This window comes from Zootermopsis nevadensis, unplaced genomic scaffold (genome assembly GCF_977971745.1).
Source record: "Zootermopsis nevadensis isolate Lab colony 2312 unplaced genomic scaffold, Znev_1.0 Znev_ptg000010l, whole genome shotgun sequence".
Taxonomy (NCBI): domain Eukaryota; kingdom Metazoa; phylum Arthropoda; class Insecta; order Blattodea; family Termopsidae; genus Zootermopsis; species Zootermopsis nevadensis.
Genome location: NW_028259142.1, coordinates 8,225,837 through 8,253,017, shown reverse-complemented (window position 1 = coordinate 8,253,017; position 27,181 = coordinate 8,225,837). Strand labels below are relative to the sequence as shown.

General features: G+C 37.9%; 1 long non-coding RNA gene across 2 annotated transcripts; it reads right to left on the bottom strand.

The window, feature by feature from the left end:
- Nucleotides 1–19,500: 19,500 nt before the first annotated feature.
- LOC147874201 (uncharacterized) lies at nucleotides 19,501–26,977 on the bottom strand. Of its 2 annotated transcripts, none has more exons than XR_015534500.1 (2): nucleotides 25,237–26,977; nucleotides 19,501–24,918 (listed from the first exon to the last, which is right to left on the bottom strand). It is a non-coding gene; the product is annotated as an uncharacterized LOC147874201 (long non-coding RNA). The 2 variants fall into 2 exon arrangements; XR_015534499.1 differs by having other exon boundaries at nucleotides 25,989–26,977.
- Between the last annotated feature and the right edge of the window lie 204 nt (nucleotides 26,978–27,181).

The window sequence follows — 27,181 nt, the reverse complement described above, 5'->3', positions numbered from 1 at the left end:
CCGACCAGGTGAGCCGAATGTCAAGCGTCTCCCCCAAATACCGCACTGTTTAAAGCCACTCAATTGACTCTGAGAAACTGCATTTTTCTGGGTTTTGGATGCGTCTCGCAACCCCAACTTAGAGAGCAGCGGTTTCGAATGAGAAGATGTTAATGGCGTATGGCATTCCCGGCGGTCACTCAAGTACTGACAACGCGCCTGTTGCTTAAGTGCCCGCTCTTCCGTTCCAAGAACAACTAACACCACTAAATCCAACCTGACACCTACTGCACAACCTAATGTTATTCTTAGTACTTTAGGGCCCATTTACACAAAGGTTTATCATCACGTATGTATGTATGCATATTTATGCCAACGGTTAACCCTTTTGGCAGGATTGCAAGGACAGGCATCATTGGGTGGGGGAGTCGCACCTTTTACCTTTCAATCAAACATCATTTGCTAGGCTACTAATATAATACCACAAATTTAGAGATACGTCTGTCCGAACCAGAATCAACTCCTTCTTACTCGTCATCACAGAATAAACAGTATGTTCTACCCACACCAACTGCAGAGTACCTCGAATAATATCCACATAATGGCCACAAGCGACACGGGTTCCTCCTGCAACTACTGCCCTAAAAATCGACGCGAAACAATGATCTCGCACTTTATATAGAGTTTCTAAATACGGTCAAGATGGTGTGTGTCCCGGGAACCGCCCTGAAATTAGCGCTTCTCATTGGCCACTTTGTTCGTTCTACTTTCTATGTCCATATATAGAAGACACGTGTATACCATGTTCAAGCTGGCACTCACTCTTTAAATGCTGATGCATTCAGTTGGAGTGATCCTTGCTTCTGCATCGTCAGCTAAATTCCGATTGTTATCCCACATTTTACACTAGATATGGGACAACTACAATTAATATTAACAATGTTAATAAGATGGGGTCCGAATAAGCGTGAGAAGGGGTGCCGGCACAACGACTTGCACCCTCCTTATATGAAAACGTAACTTCCACAAGTTTAGTAATCCTCCCCATGGGTGCGGCAATTACAGGTTAGCGATGATCAGTGGTTATTTACTTTTGTACTGAACCACTCTATGCGTCAAGCCCGCTTTTCAGTGTTCATTTCAAGGTTTACATTCCAATCCTCAAGTTAACCATCTACAACGAATATGCATCTTATTTGCAGATAGTCGGCCAAATTACGTGGTCTGGTTCGGCCTTAACAACTACCGCAGTACAAGAACAATTACAAGTTACAAGTTACGTATTACACAAGATATCAAAATGTAAGATGGAAAATGGAACTCTCATACAACAAACGTCTCATTACAAGTTATAATGAATTTTCAAAGGTAAGCAAGTTACGAAATATTGTCCTAGTTCAGTCTCTGTGTTCTCTGAATCTCTGAATAATGTCACATATATGGTGGTGTCTTCTTGTCACTTCCGCAGCTGGAACTTCCCGGGCTGAGCGGAGGCTCCCCCTGGTATAGTTGCCTTCTACATTCTGATGGGAGCAGCAGGGTTGGACGTCGTGACTCCCGACTCAACTCTGGTAAATTCGATGCAGCAAGGCCCATCTGATGTCAAAGAGCCTAAAGTCTGGGTTCCGGCCGTAGGCTGGCTGTGCATTACCTGGGAAATACCTGGTCGTTCTTCAGGACAACATGGAAGAATGTTCCGGGTCATGGTCATTATAAGTCGTTGCCAATATCTCAGGATACAGTTGGATACTATTAACAGGATACAAAAGTATCCATGTAACTTCAACGGTCTTAGCTTCATCACTCGCCATGACCTGCAGCAGATCCCTCCGATCTACATACGGCTGTTGGTTCGCAGGCAAATTCCTTCGTGCGACGGCCTCCAAGCCCGCAAGTGTCGTATTTGTCTGCTCGTCGTTCTGCAAAATCTGGTCGCGCTCTTGGACAAGAGAACAGCTCCGGCAGATGAGGCTGCACTACATGACCACTAGTGAGCGAAAAGTTCGTGTATCCATCAAATATAGGTAGCAACATGAAGGCTTCAGGATAAAACTGGCAGCTCGTATCATCATATAGGACACCAGTCCCTGCTAATTCAGTATTGGAGCTTTAAGTGGTGCCATTTATTGCAGATGTTCGCGTGACTACAGTGGACGATGGCAGACTACACACCCAAAAAAAATGGTATCCCTTTACGTGCACCCATACCGGATTGAAGTTAACATCAAAGATAAATTTCCAACAAAATTTGTGAACGTTCTCAGGTTGTCCAAAATAGAGGGCTGGCGTACAAGAAGGCCGTGACTTGTGGATATAAGGAAAGGTTGTTTCACATATGGTAATTAAGCCATGTTTACATGATTTGAAGTCTGCCGTTGTCAGGAGTTAGTATTAATGCCTGTTCTCGGTGACTGCTATGTGTAAGGTCTCTGGTTGAATTTGTATAAATTTTTCAACACTTTTAATTTTGTGGGTAGGGGCGTACTTCTAAATAAGATCATAACTCGATCCGCTCCCCTCAATGGGATTCTTATTACGAGGCGAATAGCGCTCGTCGTGACGTAAGCTTGTACCCTAGCCACATTATAACAAAGGTCCATATTCTCCATGCTAGTCCCTGAAATTATTGAAATATCCTGGGCAACCGTAGAACTACCTCTTGTAAAATTTTGGATGAATTTTGTGACGGAATTAATACGGGAGATAACCAGACTGTGACGTTCGTTTCTAATCCTTCTTGCAACTGTACAAATTCCTCTTGCAGTTACATTGCGGTAAATTGTAATTCCGCATACTCTTGAAACGTTGAATTGTAAAGCCAATCTAGTTTTCAATTACTGCCCAGTGGTTTCTAGGGTTCCATTTAAAATGAAAACATTATTAATATCTTTTAAAGCTCGAGCTACCGTGGTTAGTCCAACTGTGTTCTGTGAGGAAATATCATTCACCATTTTTATGTAGGTTACTTATTTTTGTATGGCGTGAACAACTTTCTCCATCTTGCTTTCTTATTCCCTCTATAATGTTATGAATGTCTTGCACCTGTTCTGCCGTTGCGACCCCGAACAACAACTTGAGGATCTCACCTCCAAAATTTATCAAGCCCCTCTTTCGTCGGTGTGTCAATACAACATCACCTGGTGTGGGCAACAGCCTTTCAAAAGTATTTAATTCTCTGTTTATTTTATCGACGGCTGTTCGGATTTTTTCTAGCTCATCCCAATCGATCAAATTTCTTTGTTTGTCGCTAACATTCTTGTTCTATTCTAATTTTGCAAATACCTGTTCAACGGATCGCAGTGTCATTTGATACCACACAACAAAATTTACCACCAAGTTCCAATAATTCCCGGTCACCAACAATTCGCGTTCCCGCAGGAAGACATGACCTTTATTCACGAAAATTAAAATAAAAATACTAGGTAATATTGTGGCATCGTCTCACTTTCTCCTTCCATGTCGTCCGCTGGGACAACGCTATCTAACTCTGTTCGCTCCTGGGCGTCCCTACCTCGCAACGAATACCCAGGGTTTACCTGGTCCTGCTCATCTGTCTGCGGTCCGTGACTGCTCTGTATCTAGCTGCCGGCGACATTAGTCCGGGGTGGATTGCGTTGGTGGTCCTTCCGCCTTGAGCCTAAACGGCTGGCAAAACAGATGGGCGTTCCTTCCCGTTATAAATCTAACTTAAAATAACAAACACAACTTAGTTAAACAAAACACAACTCAGTATGAATAGTTGGTCAAAGCTATTCCTCAGTTGTAAGGCGAATGCTAGGGTATAATTTAATAGGGGCACGGCTTGCCACCACCGATCACGGAGGTCTTCAGCTGAAGTGATCTCTCCCCTCCCAAGCCGCAGAGGACTTCAGCCGAAACGCCCCCCCCCCCCTCTGAGTTCAAACCCCAGAGAACGAACCAACCAAAATTTTTGACAAGGTGCCTAACGGGTTAACCTCCCATCAGCAGCAACAGACCCTAGTTTGACTGGTCGAGGCTCCCGCCACGACAGAACCCCGTTAGCGTTAGCAAAGTCCCGTTTCAATTTTGAGGCTCTGTTTACCATTTCCAGCAATGCGTTTCGTACGCAGGAATGGTGTTACCTAGGAAGGGACGATGTCTTGCGCTTGCACAGGACTCCACCCTTAGTTAGCTTTTTGGTTGGTTGGTAAGTGTACCAACACTAATTCAAAGGTCAGCGCGAGCTTGAGACTGTCGAAAGTCTCTTGCTAAGTGCTGATTCATTCAAATTTTACATTCTTTCTGGTCAGCTGAATCATTGGTTTGCTCATGGCAGCATAGTCTTAAATAAACAACCAATAGTATCCCAATAAACCTTAATCCATTGCGGTCCCATTTGAATATCACTACGGCTCTCGACTGGTCTATTTACATACCACTGCGCTGTACAAATTCAACTACGATTATGAACTTGTTTGATTCTCTTTTATAACTTGCATGAAACAGAAGAAACTTAGCTAAGTGTGATAAAATATATTCTGAGAGGATAACTGTTTCTTTTGTTTAAATACTGGCCGCCTAAAATACTTTTCGTAGACTGTATCACTGTCACTAGTGAGATGCATAATAAGTGGTGCCCTTCTGCTTGCAGTCGTTCGGTAAAGAATAAAGCAAGACCAAGTCGATAAATATGACTTTAACAACAACTAAACATCTCTTATTAAATGCATAAACATTGGATTTCATATTCCCAAAGCTATGCTTCCTTTCGTAATAAATGTGTTCGAAAGATCAAAACAAAAAATGTTGTAATATTTATTACGGGTGTGATCCGAAAAGGAACTGATTCAATTTAGTCTTTGTTTAAATTCTTATGTAGAAGATATTTTTAATTTTGAACGCATATGTTTGGTCAAGGCTAATGTAGCCACAACACACAAACTTGTTTCGATAAATTCTGAAGCGAAGAAATTACTCGGAAGATTTATAGGTAGGTGGGGCATAATATTATAGTCGATCTCAAAAACATCGTGGACTGTGTTTACCGGGCTCAGAATAAGGATTCGTGGTGGGATCGTATATACACGGTAATGGATTTTAGTGTTATAAATTGTTTTAAAATTCTGAGTGGGTAGGCGACAATGAGCTTATAAAGAAAGACTCTTTCGTTGAGTTACTTTTTTGGAAAGTAAATAAGGAGGTTCGGTATACACAGAAGATACTTTCAAGTGTATGTTTAATACAGGAAATTCACGTTAGACTGTATCGTCAACAATCGTAGCCGAGTGGGTCATATTTTTGAGATGTCAGGTTTAATTTCGGCTAGAAGATCAGTTGTTTGACACGTATATTATGCTTTTTTGTGGCTTTTTAGGATAAGTGCTCGAATAGTCCCTGAAAGTAGTTCATGGCTATCCAGTTCCACATGATGTTCATGTATTTCTTATCAGTGATCTTATTATTTGACGTATATTTTAAGTCATTAAAAGCTTTTTTAGTGGAACAAAAATATTTGACATGTGTGATAGCGTTCCAGGTTAGTAATGCTACGTGTGATGTTGACATGTTTACCTTGTGCTGTTTGCATGCTCAGTTTCCTATTCAACTACGCAACTTTTCATTTGACGCTAAAAGAAACACAAATGAAATTTTACAAATTGATGGCAGTACCGGTACTAACATTTGGCTGTGAGAACTGGGCTGATATGAGGAAAATCGAGACAGCGGAGATGAAATTTTTACGTTCGGTAGCGGGTGTAACTCTTCTGGATAAACAGCGTAGCGACAAAATTGGGACTGAACTGAAGAGTTTTAACTTAACAGATAGGATATCTGAAATGAAGCAAAATTGGCATAACCATATCCAAAGGATGCATGAGGAAAGAATCCCGAAGGCAGTACTTCAATACAACCCACAAGGACGAAGAACTGTTGGCTGCCCATTAACAAGGTGGCAAGACTCGCTCTCTTGATGTGGGAACAGGCGCTATAGCCTAAATCCATGAAAGAAGGAGAAAGAGAACTTTTCATTTGCATCTGAAAGGATATTATTCAATTAAGTCATTCTTCAATATTAAAAATATTTTACCACTATTATCATATTACAACGTCTTGCTTCACACGTGCTTTTGTGAAGTTTTCACGTTTTTTATGGTCAATGTATTCAGAGCAAAGCGTCGTATAACATAGAATCGATACCTAAGGCATTCGAATTCATTCTCAGTATATTTCGAATGAAATACTGCATGCAGACCTAATCATTATCGAGGTAAACATAAAATAATATAACACCGTGTTCCTACATTATGCAATTTGCAGTTTTACAAATTACAAAAGATCGAAGTAAAAGCACCTAAAAACGAACGAAATTTTTTCTCAAACTGGGGAACAACAAAACATGGAGTTCCCCAAGGGTCAATTTTAGGGCCCTTACTTTTCATAATACACATAAATGACCTTCCTCCAACAATAAAAACAGTAAATACTTTAACAGAACCCATAATATTTGCTGAGGACACAAGTGTCATAATTTATAATAAAAATTTTGATGATTTCTGGTCAACATAAAACATAGTTCTGTCTCATATGAGTAAATGGTTTACTGCTAACAAGCTGGCCCTAAATCCAGATAAAACGAATATAATAAAATTTATAACAAATAACTCACCACAATGTGCTTTAAGTATTCAATTCAATTCAATTATTTAAATGTCTGCCAACAGCAAGAAGCCAATAACAGGCAAACACTGATAATTCAATTCAATTCAAATCAATTCTTTATTATTTGTGTGCTGTATCAACAGCCAGATGGCCAATTACAGATACAGCACAGAGATGAGCTCATGAACACAATAAAAGCATAAAATATAAGACAAGCAGTATATAATATACATTGTTACGGAGGACATAAATACACAAGATAATTGCAACTAAATATCTTAGGATATTTGTAAAAATAATTAAAATCAATTAAGTAAATTATACTATTATAGAATGTGATTAAGTGTGACAATTTTCGTCTCGACTATGTCCAAGTCCCTGCAGACAACATTAGCAGCTGATGCGCATCTAGCAGAAGGACTGTTTTTGATCAAAGGGCTAACACTGAACATAGAAAAATCTCTCAGATTCCGAGCAGGGATGCGGAGACCGACAGCTTCCAGAAGGGAAGGACAGTGTTTAAAACCGCGGTAAACTTGCGCAAGGAACAGTGCATCACTGCAATGCCTTCTCTTACGCAGGGTCTGGAGTTTTAAATACTCTAAAGCATCAGCGTAGCTGTAATGAACTTGGGGGAGGAAACAATAGTAGCAAAGGGCTGCAAACGTCTGCTGCATACGTTCCAGTTTGTTGGCATCAGTAGTCGTAATAGAACTCCAAACGACCGAGGCGTACTCGAGCTTGGATCTAACTAAGGTTACATATAACATATACAGGCAATCGAGAGAAGAGAACGAAAAGGTTAATGTGTGAACAAGACCCAGCAACTTAATACAATGTGAAAATATGTGGTCAACATGGTTGTGAAATCGGAGCTTGGAGTCGAAAAATGTTCCCAGGTCTTTAATAGTGTCGGTACGTGTTAAGGAGGACTGAAAAAGTTTGTAATCAGAGATCAAAGTAGTGGTTTTCCTGGAGAAGAAAATTACTGTAGATTTACTAATATTGAGGTTCTTGAAGTTAGCAGTGCACCAACCTTGTACCGAGTCAATGTCAGTTTGAAGTTCATTGCAGTCGTTGGGAGATTTAATGGCACGAAAAATTTTGATGTCATCAGCGAAAAGAAGGCATTTAGAATGATTAATTACTTGGCATATGTCATCAATAAACAAGCTGAAAAGTAGAGGACCCAAAAGAGATCCCTGTGGAACACCAGAGAGGACCACAAAAGGAGACGAAAGACTTCCAGAAACGCATACAATTATAATGAAAAATATTACACAAACATATTAACTAAACTTATACATGTACAGTATTAAATATAACAGCCAAGTACAGGCAAGCCCAAAATGGAAACAATATTATACAAAGGAAAAATTAATGAAATAATATAAAAAAAGCAAATAATCCGCCTAGGGAACACTAATATAAATGTAAAAAGCTAAAGAAATACAAAGTAAACAGATAACCAAGCTAGATCATCTATCAAGACAACCTATCTAGATCATTTCCCTTATTCAGAACGTGCCCTCAAGGGAGACAATGTTTATGCTAAATTCGTCTAAAGATTTACATATGCAACCGCCCTTCCGCAGACTGTTTTCTTCTCACTCTGGTTGCCACGGGATCAAGCCCAGTAGCGTGTCCGGTTTGCTTGCGGTTACAGCTTGATATAACTTCGGATAATGCGGAAGGATATAAGGAATAATAATTGGTGTAGGGTTTGTCGGCGAGCAAGATTGTCCGACTCTCAGGTAATATACGGGGACTGTGATAGTTGGAGCGGCCGTGAGCCAAGGACATGAAATCTGTGAGGATGATCAACTGCAGACCACACCGAAGTCACCTTGGAGACGTTTCACCTTTTATTTCCTTTCGAGACACTGTAGTACAATACATTATTCTGATTGTAGGGCAGCGCAATGATTCGGCTGTTGCATTTATAATTGTAAGAATCAAACAGAAACTTTCTGCTTGCCTTGAAGAAACAAACTGTTGTAATTTGTACTTGAAATTTTGATGAATCGAGCAAAAACTGTCTGTTTGCCTTGAAGAACCGAACTTTCAGAGAGCGAGTACCAACGCAATCTCGCTTTTTATATTCCCGCAACGTAACTGTTCTTGAATTTTGAATTGAATATGACAATCCGATTCGTCCCCCAAAAAGTCACTTATGACGTCGGAAACGTGCCGAACAGCCACATTCAAATTTCATTGGTCCGAGTCGTAGTGGAGCAGCGGTCATCTGGCAATCGTCACTCCACACCTACTAGGGCGCCCCAAACCAACGGTCACTAAACCGATCGTCGGGGAAAGAGACTTTCACACGCCAGGATGGCGCCCCTCTCTTTCCCAATGTGATACATTGGACAAAGCCAAAATTTAATAAAATCACTCAAATTTTGATGAAGTGAGGTGTACCAAGTATCATCTAATCACACCTCCTTCGTTCATATAAACCAGATTAATATGCCAAAGCCTGGTTTACCCCTCATCTCAAGTTTCAGTCCGTTCGGGAATTGAACCACGGACAAGGACTGGCACACATACTTCATTTGCAGCGATGACGCACATGGCTGAAGGACTGTGTCTTAGCGCACTGCTCACAATAAAAGTAGAAAATTCTCTTATTTGCCTCGCCGGCAAACGTAAAACAACAGTGTCCATAACGAAATAGAATTTATTTTTCCCTTAATGATATTAAAAAGAAATAACGCATCAAGATATCTTCATCTGGAATAGAGTATTCTCAGATTTAAAATAGATAAAATCAATTCATATTTGCGTGCAATATTAAACTGAAAAATCGGTAATTGCACAAACTGGCAAATTTTTTTTGAATATTTCTAATTTATTAGAATCTCTCTGTATAAGATTATTCAATAAACTAAACCATACTCAAGCTTTGACAGCGTTATATAAAACAACAAGACTGTCTAAAGAGGAAAAATTGTATGTAATAAAACGAATGAGCCCTAAGGTCCTTAGTGCCTGTGTATGAACAAAATTTAACGGCAATGAAAGTATAGCTTAGTGTCTAACAAGATACCAAGATCTTTTGTACAGTCAGTACGGAAAATTAAGACATCACTGACAAAGTAGTTAAAATGAATACTGTTGGTTTTCCGTGAAAGATATAATTTTGGTTTTCTCAATGTTGAGTTCCATATTGTTAACATCGCACCACTGACGTACAGAATCAATATCTGCTGGAAGAAATTTACAGTCATTCACCGATTTTATGTCACAATATAGTTTCAAATCATGAGTAAATAAGAGATACTTAGAATACTTAATTTTGTCACAAAGGTCGTTAATAAAACATTAAATATGAGAGGTCCCAAGGTAGAGCCTTGCGGCACTCCAGATAACACCGAGTAATAGGAAGAAGACTGTCCTAAAATGCGAACAAAGTCAGATCCAGTTCAAAAATAATTTTGGAACCACTTGACGTAAGGAGAAGATAGTCCAAAATTATTAAGCTTTTTCAAAAGAATAGAATGAGGGACTGAATCAAAGGCCTGCCTAAGATCAAAATACACAGAGTCGACCTGTCCCTGTGAACAAACAGACAGCTGGACATCATTTTGGTAGGTAACTAAATTAGTTACCGTAGATTTTGATTTACGAAAACCATGCTGACTGGGGTGTAATTTGAATTTCAAATAAAATGAAATATGATCGTGAACAATACTTTAAAAATTTTTGGAAAAATATTTAAAATCGAAATAGGCCTGTAGTTAGAAACTATGGCGCTGTTGACTTTCTTAAAAATAGGCACTACAGCCGCTTGCTTCCATGATAAAGGAAAATTCCCACTAAGTAAACTAAGGTTAAATATGTGGCGTAAGAGAGGAGTTAATATCTCAGTGCAATCTTTTATAATGAAAGTCGGGATTTCATCCGATCTTACGCATTTCAACGAACGGAGACGACTAATTGCCCGCGTAACATCATCATCAGCAGGGTTACGTGAAATATCCAAAATATCAGAATAGGAAAAGTCAGAACCTGTCGTAAGAGCAGTTAAAAACAGAACGAAAGCGGTCTTCAAAGGCCTCTGAGATAGAATGATGTTCCGTGACAAATCTATCTCCAACTTTAATTTGTGTAATAGCCAGGTCTTTCTTTTTAAATTTAGAAATACATTTCCAAAAGTATTTTGGTTGGGTTTTCAAATTTTCTTCAATTGTTTTTAACCAAACCAGTCTATCTCATTTAATAGTCATTTTAACAAGTTTAAGATATTATGAAAAAACGCTATAATGATAATAAGTCCTGGCACATTTTTTAAATTTCTTAAGAGATGAATTCTTCTTTGTATTGTAATAGGCATGATTTTTGTAAAACCAATGAGAATGGGTACAATTTGTGGGTTTAACAAAGGAAATAGCTAGGTTGATAGCCTTCGACACAAAAGCCGTGAGATTATTAACTGCAGCATCAAAAGAATTTTCATTAAGAACGCAAGACCAGTCCGAGTTCATAGTGTGGTATAATTATTCATGTTGGTAAAACACAAAACATAATATGAAGCCTTAGACTAACTAGTTCATCAATGTGGATAGAAATTAATTGGAGAGAAATAATTGCGCCGGTTATAACACGCCAACTTCTATATAATGTCCGTTCTGAATTCTTTGTGGTTTGTTGAAAACTGTTGCCGCTTAACTCTACTAACTTGTGACATATACTCAGTGGTACTTCGTGTAAGACAAACGGGGAAGATAAGGTTGTTGGCTTAAACTGAACGTTCGAAGCTTGACAAGAGCCCTTGATGCGTCTAACAAGCCACAGGCTAATAGTCATAACCGATCGGATCTTATTTGATGTTAATTATTCGGTAATGGAAGCCGTGAAAGTGTTCTGTGATAAAATTTAATGTTACAAAACTCTGGTGATATTTAGTTGTGGAAAATGTAAGACCCGAAACAAAAATATTCCTTACGACACTTGATCTTTTAACGTCAATCATGGGTCAGCAATTACTGAATTTCTTTGTAGAGATTTAACACGTGTTTCTTGAAGATTCAGTAATGCAAGCATAGTCGCGCAGTAAAAATTTGTAAAACGATAAATGCTCCTCATGTTGACTGAAGGAATGTTAGTGAGGCGGATCTTTTGCGTTTGAATCCACGTGCGAGTGATGATTATTTTTTCAAATTTCGATTTTTTACAAAGTTGTTATTAATCTAATGTTTACTTGTTATTTTTTGTTTTATTTTACATTTTTACTGCGTTCATGTTAGTGGCACGCCCAGTAGGATAACCCTACTTCCTAACTGTAAAGTCCCTGTCGATAGTACATAATGGATAAAGTGCAGCTGCTGTAAATCGAGTTAAATATCTTTGTGTTATCTTAATTTACGTCGAAGGGTACTTCTCCCGCTTCGTCTTGCTGCCGTACACTATATCATTTCTTTTTAACCAGACGTGGATGTCTGCATTCTGTGTCGTCGAATATATCCTTGTAGGGCACCGTTTTTGCGGCTGCACTGAGTATGGTGTGCACGATGAGACCTAGGGCGTCGTAGGTAGGCTGCCCAACTTCTTTCAGCACGGCTTGCCAGTTTTCGTTGATAAACGCGTTCATGCTGTCTCCTGAAACAGACATGTTTTCAGTTTGCGCGTCTGTGCGGCCAGGTTTGGATCTGCGCTGGTTGTGAGCTTACCTAATAATTTGTTTCCGTTAAACAGATTTCCCACTTTAGCTTTCAAATTTTTGGGTTGGAACTGTACATTATAGTCAGTAGGAACAAGGTACACTTCGCCGTCATCCATCTTGGTAAGGTTATAACCAGTTGTGTACTTGAAGTAGAGGTCATCTGAAAGACAACAGATTGGGTTATTTACTATAGAAATGACTTCAGCAAACACCGTATCGCCAAACGTTTATGTTATAATCTCATTAGCATTTATTCATGAGACCTCAATGACACTGTGATCGACAGCTTTGTGTTTACAAACCAATTATTTGTTACGAAATCTAACATTGTCCATTACCATCACAAAATTATTTTGCTATGAGCACGTTTAATGCAGTTTCACCTTTGGAATTAATTTCTGTAGGATAAATTTTAATATGCTCCAACTGAAGTCTATGGCCGCCATACATTCTGTTGTCACATTTCCACCACTCGCGGGCTTCAGGGTTATAGCACCGTGTACTCTGGCAGAAGTTTACGCTGCGTTACAATCCAGAAGACAGCGAATTAGGTAAAAGTATCTGTGTGGATGTGGACTGCTAATGGATAAAATGTCTATTCGCCAGATGATACATAAGTGAACATGGAGAAATGGTGACAGTTGGAAACGGAAAGTTTCGAATACGGAACTGTCCCATTACCACTTATTCCGCCATAAATCCCGTACGGAATGCCCTGGGAGAAAACCCTAGTATCCCATATCAGAAACAAGCGATTACTCGCCTGAGACATGGATCTGCCTTTCCTTTATTGAGATATTCTCATCAGGGTATTTTCATAAACACCCTCAATCCGATCTTTCACACACGGGTGTAATGGTTAACATTCAAAGCGAAATTGGCCCATATAACCCAAGCCACTCGAAAACAAGTTAAAGATATGTAGATGGTAAGACGATTAGTTTGTAACTGAAAATTATTGGAGAAACGAACCTGTTTTGTCTGGATCAGATACAATCGGAATGACATTTTACCGACCTAGTAAACAGACCGAAACGCCTAGTGGATGTTCATGTCCGCTTTGCAAAGAAACGACGGACCTATTTTTAAACTTCATGCGGATCAACTCATTCGTTCACGGACGACACATCTAACAACTACGCAAGAAAGTTCAAGTAACGAAATCATGTTATAGTCCTACACGACATCAACAGATTAATATTGTAACATAAGAGTTATAAATACATTTGTTATTATTATTGTATGAGATTGTGTTGCAGTTTTATAGTTTGTACTCTTGCAAATATCCACAACTGGCCGTATGAACTGAACACTACTAATGACTCTCCTGTGTTTATTTTCAGAGGTTTTACTTGGTGTCTCCAGTTAAGTGACTTGAAGTAGGCCACAACAATGAATCCATTTATGAATAAACACTGACAAATCTGTGTGGTGTAAAAACTCAGAAAATCGCTTTCCTTATATTCATCTATGTGGAAACCTCGGATCTCTCAATTATGAAGAATTTGATTTTGCGAAATGGAATTTGTTGTAACATTCTGACCACGTGTTTTCGACATTAGTACTCTGCATTGCCGGGCAATCGGATCATATATCATTCCCTTATTCGTAGAATATAATGAAAGAAAAACTTAATTCCATGTAATTACTTTACATGTTTCGGTTGTGGAGTTGAGGAGGTCAAGCTGTCTAGCTGCCACCGCCAGGACCGGTTAGCGTGTCCACATCTTTGCTCAATTTCCGTCAAAATACAATTACAATACCGACAGTAAGCCACACCTGGCCTGTCCTACCTTTGTAAAAGAAATGTTACCTTATGTTTTGCAATACCGCTTTCCTCATCCCTTGCACTTTCACGTCCAGTGCCGCCATACTCAGGTGTCTTTCGAGAGCCCGAACTTCTTTCACAATTAGTGGGTCCAAGGGTGGGATGTCGTGCTTTCATACTCCTGAAATGTACAACTTTCTTGAAGCAGAAAATCTTCCTAGGTTTTCAGTTCTTCACGACAGCGAGTTTTAAGCTCGCTGTCATCTGGGTTGTTGCAACGTTTTTTCTGATAGACGTTTACCGCCCAATCTCATGATGGATGCTGCAATGACCTCTGAATCTTTGGTAAACTTCTACCAGACTACACGGTGCAACAACCCAGAAGACAGCCATATTTCAAGAATATTTAGTTCTCAAAACTTCCTACAAGGTGACAGTTTTTATCTGTGAACTTTGGTCTTACAGTCAGTACAGAGAGCAATGAAGTTATTTATTTTGCAAAAACGTTTTTCTCTGCTTTGAAAATAAACTTCAAAGAACTTGGCAGATTTAATTATAAGGTAATGTTTGAGACAAAGTTTGCTTAAGTAATAGTCAATACCGCAAAGAAAACACAAATCCATACAGTTTCATAGATCAATTGTGTAACTTTGTTTGAGGAAATAATCCCTGTTTACACTGTATCTTAAACAACAAAAACAAAATTCATAATTATTGGTTGTTGAAGTGAGCCGAGATAGCTCAGTCAGTATAGTGACTAGATACGGGCTGGACGACTGGTGTTCGACGCCCGATAGGGGAAAATGATTTTTCCTCTAGCCTCTGCATCCAGACCGGCTCTTGGGCCCACGCAGCCTCTTGTCCACTGGGTAACGCGTTGCTTTCCCAGGGGTAAAGTGCGGCCGGGGCGTGATACTGAGTACTCACCCCATCTAGTGCCGGGGTAATGAATGTGTAAGAGCTATACGACCTCTTCCCCTCAAGCGACCTACAAGCTGTGTAGCAGGACTGCTTTACTTCACTTTTTATTGGTTGTTAAAGCAGGCCTCTTCCTAACACACGGCGACGCGTATCGAATTATCTGGCCTGTGAAGAGTTTTCGGGCGATAAACTTTGCCAATATTGTAATAACCTATCGAGGCCGACACTCGGCTGGTCTTACATAAGTTTGAAACTGGGGGTTGTTCGCAAAGAGTATGAGAATAAATATACACGATTTGTTTCTAATCTGGCAGATGCTTATTCTCTGAGGCCAGTGAGAAAATACGCGAACGTCGGAACAATGGGGAAGTTTGCTGGAATTCGATTTCCGGTAGGGGCGGTTCCTTTAGCTCCGAATGTAAACAAAATGGAAGAACGGCGCCTAAGTCAAAGTTGTTTGCTCTGAAGAAGAGATTGCACAACACCGACGAACCGTCTTTGGTTCGAGACCTGACAGGGCTGGTCTCTCTAGCGTCGAACATAAGCAAGACGAAATGGACGACACCAAGTCAAATTTGTTCTTTTGGGTTCAGAAATTATAGAAAATAATGTCGCAGACCCCCAAAACTGCCCTGGTTTCGAGTTTTTGGGTTGCTGCTGGTTCTAGAGATAATTTGTACTACTGTACTCAACGACACACGTTTAATGATCATGTTTATAAGCCTTGGGGGAACAAACATTGATAAGAAATGGAAACATTTGTCTAATGCTCCTGCACTATCTCTGCGGGCACTCTGCTAGAAGCAAATCGCCTAAGTGTTTCTAACATTTCAGTAAGACTTATTTATAGGACAACCACAGATAAGGGATAAGCGTTTTGCCTACTTCACGCGACTTATTGGTATGTTACTATCATCGTCATTACAAGACAAGGACTGCAACAGAAGTGCAACAACACAGACGACGGCCATCTTTATTTCGGGGATTCGTTTCATTCCTGTTACGTGGTCACAAACAAATAACAGCTTTATTTAACCGGCCGTATTGAAGAAGCTTCGTTGATACAACTCAACCCCAGACAAAGACAATTTCAAAGAAACAGCGCTTTCATTAAACTCCACCAGATTATTGTCGGAACGTTTAGAATTAAAGGCCATGGATTCTTTGAGAAATTGTGAGGTGGAAGCAGCACCATTCAGTGCGCCATCACAACTTTTACGTGCTTATTTAAGCATCGGGGACACATTTGCCTTCCCTTTAACAGTTAAAAAGGCTAGGGCCTAGTAAGCAGGAAAAACTTCACTGGAATGTCACGGCGAAGGTTGGGAGAGTTCATTACACTGGGATGAAAATGCTTCTGTTTCCATTTTTGTACCATGGTAGTTGATACTGGGTAACGTTTTCAATGGTATGGTATCCTGTATTTAATTAAGTTCTGTGATGTACAAACATGTAGGCAAGAAATTTTTTTCAAAATCCATTTTATAATAAAGGAAAACCTTCTGCATTATCTTAAGTTATTTCACGTTCTCCTTAGATATTTTGTGCTGTATGCTAGACCTGAATTTTTTACTTCCGCACTTTGCAAAGCTTTTATGTCCAGAGAAATGTCTGAATTTGAGCCTGCAATTTGTATTACTGATGTAGAAGTACCACTTCCGGATTCATCAATAAAGGTGTCTTTCACTTTATTAACACAAACAATACATACAATTTCATTTTTCATAATCACAAAATAATACATGTTATATTTTTGAACACAGTTGCTGAAAGAGGAAAGGAAAATTATGGAGGAGGAAAGATTTAAGGTCTGAAAAAAAATTGTTATTCTCCAACTGATTTAGAAATATGAATAACATACACTCCCATTTCAATATATATGCTGCATAAAATCAGAGAGGTTGTGTAAGTTGTGTACATAATTCAAACCATGTAATTTTAGATCATTTGTACTTTTGCAGTTAATATAATTGTTAGCTTTCCTCTAGGTCCCCATAATGCATCAATTTGCACTATGACAGACAGGAGGCATATTATGGATGGTTATTTTGCACCACAGCTTTCATGTACAGTAAAACCTCTCTAACTTGGACACTTGCGGTTCCACGATAATGTGTCCAACTTACAGAGGTGTCCAAGATAGAGGGAAATGGAAAAATTATCCTTTCAAATTGTGGTGTAATGACAATGTGGTAATTGTAGATTATTATGGAGCCCTTCCCAAAAAGGAAATTATTGATAAGAAAAATCAAAAAGTTAAATTATTTTTTTACAAATTTTGTTTTGAGTAAATTAAACTTGCATGGATAAGCTCAAAGGGAAGGACACCAATACTTTACGTTTACCGACAATGTAATCTATTTACTTACATAATCTAACCACTGTAGGCTTGCTTGAATGAAGAATTAATGACAATAATAATAATGTTTTGAAACCCACTCTCATGGTTGCACATTACATCCAAGACTCAATGAAATTTTAAATGTTCAGAATGTATTTTTTTAAGCTCAACATAAGATGTCACTTATTTGTTATGAAAAACCCGTTACAAGACACTGCTTTTTTGCTTTTATCTTGGAATTTGCCATCCTCTTACTAATTTTTGCCGTAATTAATTGGAATAAATTTTCAACCATTCCTTGTTAGTTATGAGCGAAGGCATACCGTTCCAATTTATGTTAACACTGTTTAATTCAGTTTCAAGCATTGTACTGACAAAGTTAAAACAGTGAGGGGTTTAACAAAGGAATAACTATACACTTCCACTGCATTCCGATGATGTGTTCAATGTCTCACACCCTCAACCATAAGCTAATCCTAAGGTAGAAGGCATTCATCAGTCAGAAATTCAAAAGAACAAAATACTAACTGTAAACGTTTCCCATAAAGGCATTGAAGCTAAGTGCATGCTTGCACCTGTCCAACTTAAAACAAAAGGGGTGACCAAGTTCCAGGATAAAGGGGTGTCCAAGATATAGAGTGTTGTGGACATGTAAAATTATGGGATATTCGCCGGTTCCAATTAAAAGTGTCCAATATAGAGGGGTGTCCAGGATATAGGGGTGTCCAACCAGAGGGGTTTTACTGTACTTGATTCCACACTTATCAAAGTTGTACTTGAAAACTGTTTAAACTGTGTGTAACAATGCCTGCTGAAAGACCAAAACACATTTTTAAACATAAAACATTCACAGATACAACTGGAAGATTATTCACTCCATCAAATGTAAAAGTTAATTACACAAAAGACTTCAGCTTTTGGAGCAAACTGCTTGCAGCTGACCACCATTTCCTGAGAACTGACTTTCTGTTAAAGTCCAAGAGAAATGATGAAGAAGAAGCAGATAAGGCAAACAAATCAGTAAGTGGGAACACAACAGGAATACCTCAATATAACCTGAATTTAGTACACCAGTTAAGCGAAATAAACTTGTAATGAATAAGACTTCAGCACCAACTATTAATACAAATGTGAAAAGTGAAACTGCACATACGGATGCACATCTAAATGGAACTTAATAGCAACTGATAAAAGAATCCTTCAGAAAAACTACACAATGAAGGAAGGCGTTCAGCGAAACTTTCTGGTTTTAAAACCAGGAGAGCAACCTGATAAAGGATTTATCAGACTTGTAATTGTTTTATCCAAAACTATTATTGTGCACAGTTAAATGTGGGAAAATCCAACAAATGCTTACATTTCCTATCGATCTTCGTTTCCCCAAGGCCTATCATATGCCTGATCAAACATTACACATTACTAATTACCACAGGAAAATTTTATTCCCTGGAATCATAGCAGGAACAGTTCCTTCTGCTATGGAAGGGCAGACAGAGTAAACTTCCAAGTCATCCCTCCAGATGTAGCATTATGCATACCACAACTACCTCATCCTCCTCCATTTGATCCCAATACATGGTGTGTACTACAATTACGAAGTTACCATCCAAGTTCCTTTATCTATCCTTCTTCTCCCGTCCCCTTTCCAAAGACAGTACATTAGCTAAAATCAATTTAAGAAACCTGAAAATGGCAATCTTTTAGGATACTGCGGTCTGGTAGAAACTCACAGATGTTTAGGAGTTGCACTTCTGAAATGTCAGTTAATTTCTACCGGACTAAACATTGCAATATGTCAGAAGACTATTACCTTCTTGTCGCCACTGAAAGCTCAGATTTACAAACTACACAAATGATAATGTAAAGAAACATCTCCACTTTTGAAGGTGTATGAATATAAAGTGGTTAAAACCAATGTCACATCAAACCTACACTTGAGGGGAAAGTTTCTAAGCAGTTCCATTCAAAAGTACAAACATTTCGTCTAAACAAATCGATCCAGCATTCCCTTGCTGAAATGCATATTGAACGGTTAAGGTTGGGTAATCTTCAATGAAAAAGTCCTGTGTTCAAACTCATGAAATGAAAAACAAAGCACAAAACAGGTTGCTTGTCTGGATATTAAATAAAGTGAATAGAAGTTACCATGAATGCCACAAAAATTTAGATTCTACACTTGGAATGAAATTATAAACAAACACAGCATATACGTAAACTTTCTCATTTATTTTTTGTTGTTTATGAATCATCTGCATTTACCCCAAAACCACAGACTTTGTAATATAATAATTCTACAAAATTAGTGCATATACACAAGACTTGTACACTGAAAATCTCATCTTTGAAAATATTGATCTTAATGAATTATTTCACATCAAAATGTGAAAGAAGAAAACAGCTATGTAATGCCTTTATAGGGGTATTGATACTACCAGTTCAATTTAAAATGTGGTGGTATGACACATTACCTTTGTAATCTCTAACGATGTGGCCTCAGGAGATTTGAATTACTTCTTTAACAAATTTCTAACCTCAGTTTTATAAACTGTATATTTTGCATTTTGTTTCCTAACTGCTGTCCTTAATATTTATAAATCCGTAATTTTAATGAAGTAAACTGGTGTTGCTAATCAAGATGGCAACCACAATATATATGATTATAGATTTTGTACAGTCTGAGACAACATATGCGACCTGTACTCTGTTAGAAGCAATGGTATTACCATAATATGTACATAAATAATGATCACTTTATCAATCAATTATACACACTTGTATTTCAAAATATATCCATCATAATACATTGGAACAGTATTTTAAAAGATTAATTTTCTGATAAACAGTTCCTTGTAATATTTTGAATCCATTCCCCCAATCTAAACTACATGTCCAACTGACAATAATCTCTAACAACACCTTACAACCTTACTTTTACAACAAACTTTTATAAGATTTAGAATTTAGGTTCCTGTCAAAAAACAAAACAAAAAAACATATATCATGACCAGAGATTTCTTGAAGGAAGAATGAGTACATCCATCTTTAAGTGTGTTGTACTATGTAGTTTAGTAGCGTGACTACCACACTATTTGTTATTGCTCTTAAACATGAAATGCAAATTTACAGAATCAAATCTTGAATACTGACACTCCTCACTCAATAGCAAAACTAATAAGCCTTTACTATGCATTGCCAAAATTCCAATAAACCGCAATGATTCCATGTTCCTATACCAACTGTGGCAATGCATTTGAGAGTCAGAAGTAAATAAAATACCTCAACCATTCCACAGAAATTGCACAAAGGCTAGTGCTGAGAAGCAAAGCGGTGTTGTAACTACACATTTACATTATGTTGCCCGCCATTCTTACATCAAAGGAGAGGGTGCACAACATTTTACCTTTTCGATACTTTGCATTAGTCAGTATTCATTAGTGACTGTAAGATACCACATCAAAAGATGATTTTGAACCTTGGGGTGACACCATGAAATTGCCATAAGTCTTTTTCTTTCAGTTCCAGGTCAATTAATTTTGAGGGATTAGCATGCTAGATGGAGCCTTCATGGTAATTTTAAAATTATGATACTGTCATATCACATACCTTCTGTCCAGGTACAGTGTCATCTATTATCATGGCAGCCTAAGTTTCTGTAACACCAAACTTTCTTTGCACTTCTGGTGGCACCAATGGGCATATTATACTGACAACAAGCGTTAAGTGTTGTTAAAAAAAAACCTGCCTAAGAAACTGCCTCATACTGAAGTTGCAAGAGCACTCCCTGACACTAGTCTGTTCTTCTTGTGTTGTGTTCCAAAAAGGGGTCATAACTTTTATCTTCATGTACACTAAATGCACTCAGAACTATGTAACTCCTTCCATTATATATGGAAATGCAATAATTAAAACCGTACTTATCCTCTTGCAATTACAAGAAACTTTAAATTATGATCACAATTATGCCCCCTCTTTTTCATCGTTTCATGTTCAGAATAATAGTGGAAAACAGAATGCCCTATCTCAATGTTACATATCAGAATACACACACGTGCTGGCACCATTACAGCCTTTCCTGCACATTCTATCATCAGACCAGTTTAGGCTGCGAGGTCCAGAATTCAATTGTCTGCAACAACAGTACAAACAGTCTCCCAGGACCACTGGGGGCTGCACATGGTAGCCCACAAATCAGTGATTTTGGCTGTACCAACAAATTTATTTTCTTCTGACAACTGGGTTTGGAGAAAATGTGACTACAAATTCTGTTATACCAAACAGCATAGTAACATGAAACTGTTATAGCAAAATTTGCTTCATTGGGATCCACAATTAAAATATGCATGTAAAATTAATATGAAAGTCTGGAAATAAGCATAATATAAATTCACCTCAATAGACTACCTAACATAGAATGAGCTGCCCTGAATGTGATGAGACAGCAGTTCCAGATGTTTATATTACTAGAAGCAAGTTGCAAGCCTGCATTTTTATTACTTTGCCATGAAGGAGCTTTCTGAAGTTCACAAAATAACTGGCAATCAACAGGTACCTCAATGTGAAATGTCACTGTCATTAAGGTCAGCCAATTAAGTCACTGTAATTTGCACTGCATAAGAAAACCAAATAATTATTCAGACAGAACTGCTGTATGCAAAACAGGACATTCCCATATGCAAAAACACCATCAGCACATGGTGTATGAAGCACAACAGAACATGGAAAGTAGATGCTTTAGAAACCCAAAGAACTGTCAATAAAATGTATTTTCTAAAGTGACACAAACAAGCAGATGATTAATTCTGCATAGGATTATTTACTTTAATTAATTACTTAATGTTCTCCTAAATTTACCTATCATACCATCAGTTCAACCAGGACTGTAGTGAACTTATTATTTATCATTCAATCACAAATCAGTTAATATTCTTTATGATAAAGTATGTTGGTATTTAATTTTTGAAGGCAAAATGGTCACTCAATTCAAAAACTGTACCTACATTAACGATGGATGTCAGGATCACACAAACTCCAATCACTGCACAGGGACATATTTCATATTCAAGTCAATAAATGACAGAAATCACACTAACTTTTCTTAACCTCGTCTTGTTAATATACAATGTGAATGTATGACATCTTGGTCTGGTACAAAAGGCAGAGTGCAATGCAACTGGATACAGTGTAACACCAGTCAGGCTTGCTGGCATAGCACATCTACATCCATGTAAAAAACAGAACATGCAGTCACACAATTATACTTTTATTGAGCTGCAGAACAGAGTTTCTCTGAGCTACTAACATCACTGGCTAAAATATAGGGACAAACGTTGTTTTACATCAAATTACAGGGAAGAAATCATCATGAGCAAACTGACAATTTCAGATAGGGGCATCATTCAACACAGATTTCGATAGCAATATCCAGACATCTTTATATTAATCGTAATTAATTTTGTTTTTATCAGTTCGTGACTCTTTAAACTGCTCCAGTACCCCAATTAAATTCAGTATTATTAATGTTGTACCTAATACTAGTTTTGTGACACAACTATGTAGTTCAATATACATGTTATGCTTTCAAATAGCAATGTAACATTCGTAAATGACCACGTCAAAATAAATGCTTCAGATGAACAATTGATTTAATCTAGGTAGGTCTGTTTCAAAAAACCATCACACAGTCTCGCCCATCAGCTATAGTGAACTAAGAGTTAGTTTTGTTAAAATTCCACAGCTCAGCTGCACTTGAATTACAAACGTAAGAAAAACTACATAATTTGAGAGTAAAGATGACTGTGGGAATGGAACATTCTTAACGCTGTCATTCTCACAAATTATATTCACTGTCAACATTTATTACTCTCCAAATTTTGAATTCTTCACATTTAATATATGACACACTACATAATTACACAACTTACATTTTAAATTTCTGTTGCAACAACAATGTAATCATTAGAAAATGAAGATAGCATGCGTCCTTATTTTTTGGTCACAAAATGAAAAAAATCAATTATTCGTGTACAACACGCTTAAAAAGAAATAAAATTATGCAGTGAAAACAAATTTTAAAAAATTATGTAGTATGAGATGTATGAATATTACAATGACATAGTTTGCTTTCTCTGTTGGTCCTGGTATTTTATAGTGAAACTGATCCAAATGTGCTCATATTTTAAATCAGTCAGATGATGCTATAATAATCTAAGGCCTAGCACTGGAGTGAATTGCACACCACTGCTGACTGTGTGTGTAAATGAATTTTTGCAGCATGGTGCTCAATTTCTCCAGAAATTGTAGACAACATTTTCAAAGTTACTAGAATTTCCAATTAAATGGGCAGGGGTGAGGATTTCATGGTCAATGAATTCACAATGAAAGATTAATGATTATGATGATGACAACAATATGAGTAGAGACAGTTGATAACACAATTTAAACCAGACTGCATATTACCGGCAAAAAAATATTAGATTTGAAATTGAATTTGTTAATAAAATTGTACTTTGCACAAAAAAGAGAGTTAGGCCCCCCACCAAATATGTTTTGTGTATTTACAAATTATAAGAATAAATAATTTGGAAAGGGAAAACACATTGTACATTCATAAATATGGTATTTGCTAGATAAACATTCTACCTACACACATTTGTTATTAATTTTTGATAATTTTCATGGCTGTGAATTTCTAATCTAATGATGATTATAATATATTGTTATTGTACATTTAATTTTCTTCCTTCCTGCAATATGTATTTGCATACAAACAAGTGAAATCATAATTTCAAAATAATACTACAAGGTTTAAAAACAACATAACCTGTAATTAATTATCAATTTATAAATCAAATTTCCTAATTTCAGTCAGCAATGCATAAGTCATCCAGTATCAGAGGGCAGAATTCTGTTTTCATAAGTTGGAAGAAATGCCCATGGCGGAATACACTGTACTATGTGGCAAGGTGTCTCTTGCCATGCCAACATGCCCATGCCTCCGCGCATGAGACAGCGTGCATATCACAACTACCAGCTTTCAAAGACACACAGACACCTACCTGTCATGGACAGAGCCATCAACTCAATCTGTAAACTGTACCATACAAACTTTCTTTGGTAGATTTAAATGTCATTACAAACCATTCATTCTGACATGTCTCAATACAAAATACAACATCTCATTCCTTTACACCAACACAAATTTGGTGCCAGTTTGTTCTGAATGTCCACGGGAGCCGTGTGCCTGCACCGTTGCGAATACTCTTTAAGGGGAAATGCTAGCGGACATCAACACAGTTTAGAAAGCAGGTCCAAGTCATGTTAGCAACACTCCAGGCCAACTACATCCCGCGGACCTACGGCTCCCAATTGTGAATTTGGTATCCCAATGCTGATACAATTTTTCATGAAAGGAATGCTCTTACACTGCCAGTGAATGGTTGTCTGCACACAGCGCATGTTGAAAGTGATGGTGCACATTTCACACATGCTACAAGGTGACCACAAGGTAAGAATAAAACTCTCCGTTCTTCCACGTAGCGAATCTGGCAGATTCATGCATCATCAATTACCTTCTCATGTGGACCGTTTGCTTGCACAGTGGATTCTTTCAGCCTGGGCTCCTTACTGCAACAAAAATCATCCCACATTCAAACCTCACTGCCTGAAAATTTTAATTGTTTCATATGACTATACACCCCCATGGACACATCAGTTGATCAGTGGTAAAACTCATTAACTCAGGATAGAGCCAATCATCCATTTAACGTGCATATGACATACCACCAACCATTTAGCCCATTTTCTTTATTTGGATCATAACACTAATTAGTGTTGTTTGTGGGCGGATACCACAGTTTCGACAAACATCCATCTTCAATGTAAAAGTGAATAAATACAGAAGTGATATGTTCCTATACTTATAAAAAATTGAAATGGACTTACAAGACTACACCATATCATAACCCAGAAGACTAAACTACAAACGTTGACTGTAAAAACCTCAAATATCACAGTCTTAACCTCTCCTGGCCTACACAGTTGAATGCACTGGAATTCAGTACTGATGCATTGCACTCTGCAAAACACAGGACTAAATAAGTTTAATTTCCTTGTTACAAACCTGTTGTACATCCTTCCATGTTGACGAAACACATGCCAATGTCACATCCTTTACACTTTACCTGTACTCGCTAAGCAGCACATGCCCAGACATTACTGTTAATGGGTTATGCATATATGTCAGTACGTGTGCACAGACAGTTCCCAACTAGACATATTGTGATCCAGACCAGTGGTATTCAACCTGGGGTACGCAAAGACATCTTAGGGGGTACGTGAAATTTAAAAACAAATATATATTATTTTATGATAAACACTGAATAATCAGTAATATAATTTATTTAATTTATTTTAGATGTAGATTATATACTATGTATAACTTGAATTATACACCAACAGCTTTGGGGGTACAAAGTTGAAGAGAAATTACATCTGGGGGTACGAGAACGAAAAAGGTTGAATACCACTGATCTAGACGATAAGCACTACATACATCCCAGTTGTTCCTTGGCACAGCGGTAGGTCCTATAGCATTCCATTTCTACATCTGTCTGACTGTCCCAACACAACTTATTTAATTTTTAAAGGAAGCCAGAAAGGAAAACTGTCTGTGTCCATCTATTTTCCCCATTTACCGTTAAAAGTAAAGCAGGGAATACCCTATCAATCATCTGGGTAAAAGTGCACTTCTCTGAATACATCTTGATGATGATGCTGATGCCTCTGTCTTCTGCATGTCTTCCAGCAGATTATTCAAATCCTAGAACATGAAGCAGTTCTCATGAGTATGTTCAGGACTCACCAAAATCAAGGCTCCACTGAATTACGAGCACACGAAAATGTGATACCATCTCAAACGATGGGTTGAATGAACTGAATAACAAGAAAACTTATGTGCAAGCAAAATACTGAATATAGCTGAGAAATGTTGGCTGACACCGAATGTCCACAGGGATTTTTATGGTAACTTTCCTCTGCCATACTCACGCAAGTCTTAAAATTAATTTCCAAAATCAATGGATTCTCTTATCTCCAATAATAGTGATTTATACAGATGGTACTGGCAGAAGGTTTAACACTGGCTTTGAAACACATCTTGACCTGGTAAACCCCACTTCCCCAAAATTTATGTGACAGAAAGGTAGGATTCCGTGACCAAAAAAAATGAGCACAGAAATATGATCAAACCCAGGACCTTCTGAATAGTGTCTGGTGTCTTACCCTAAGGCCAGAGAACTCATCACAGTGAGAAATGTTATAGCCACAGAAACATACTTCTGCTTATGTTATGACTGGTTTCAACTCTTATCTCACAAAGAGATGCTACCCACAACCCGGAACATCAGCATGTACCACTAATGTGAACATTAAAACAGAGAATTCAGTAAAACGTGGTACTAGATGCGTATGTGTGCGATCATAATGTTCTTAGTAAAAACTAAGTCTTATTCTTCACACATGAAAAAGTTGTCAGTGGGACAACCGTTCCGGAGAATTTGACGTAAATACGTCTATACGGAAAGGAAGTTTATAAGATAATGTAATGTAATGTAAGGTAAGGTAATGTAATGTAAGATAATATAATGTAATGTAAGGTAATGTAAGGTAAGGTAAGGTAATGTAATGTAAGGTAAGGTAAGGTAAGGTAAGGTAAGGTAATGTAAGTTAATGTAATGTAATGTAATGTAAGGTAAGGTAAGGGATGTAATGTAAGGTAAAGTAAAGTAAAATTGTCCCGCTATACGCCATGTAGGCGTTTGGGGGGAGTGGAGGTATAGCTCCTCTCTTCCTTGACCTCGGCACTAGATGGGGTGAGTGGTCAGCATCA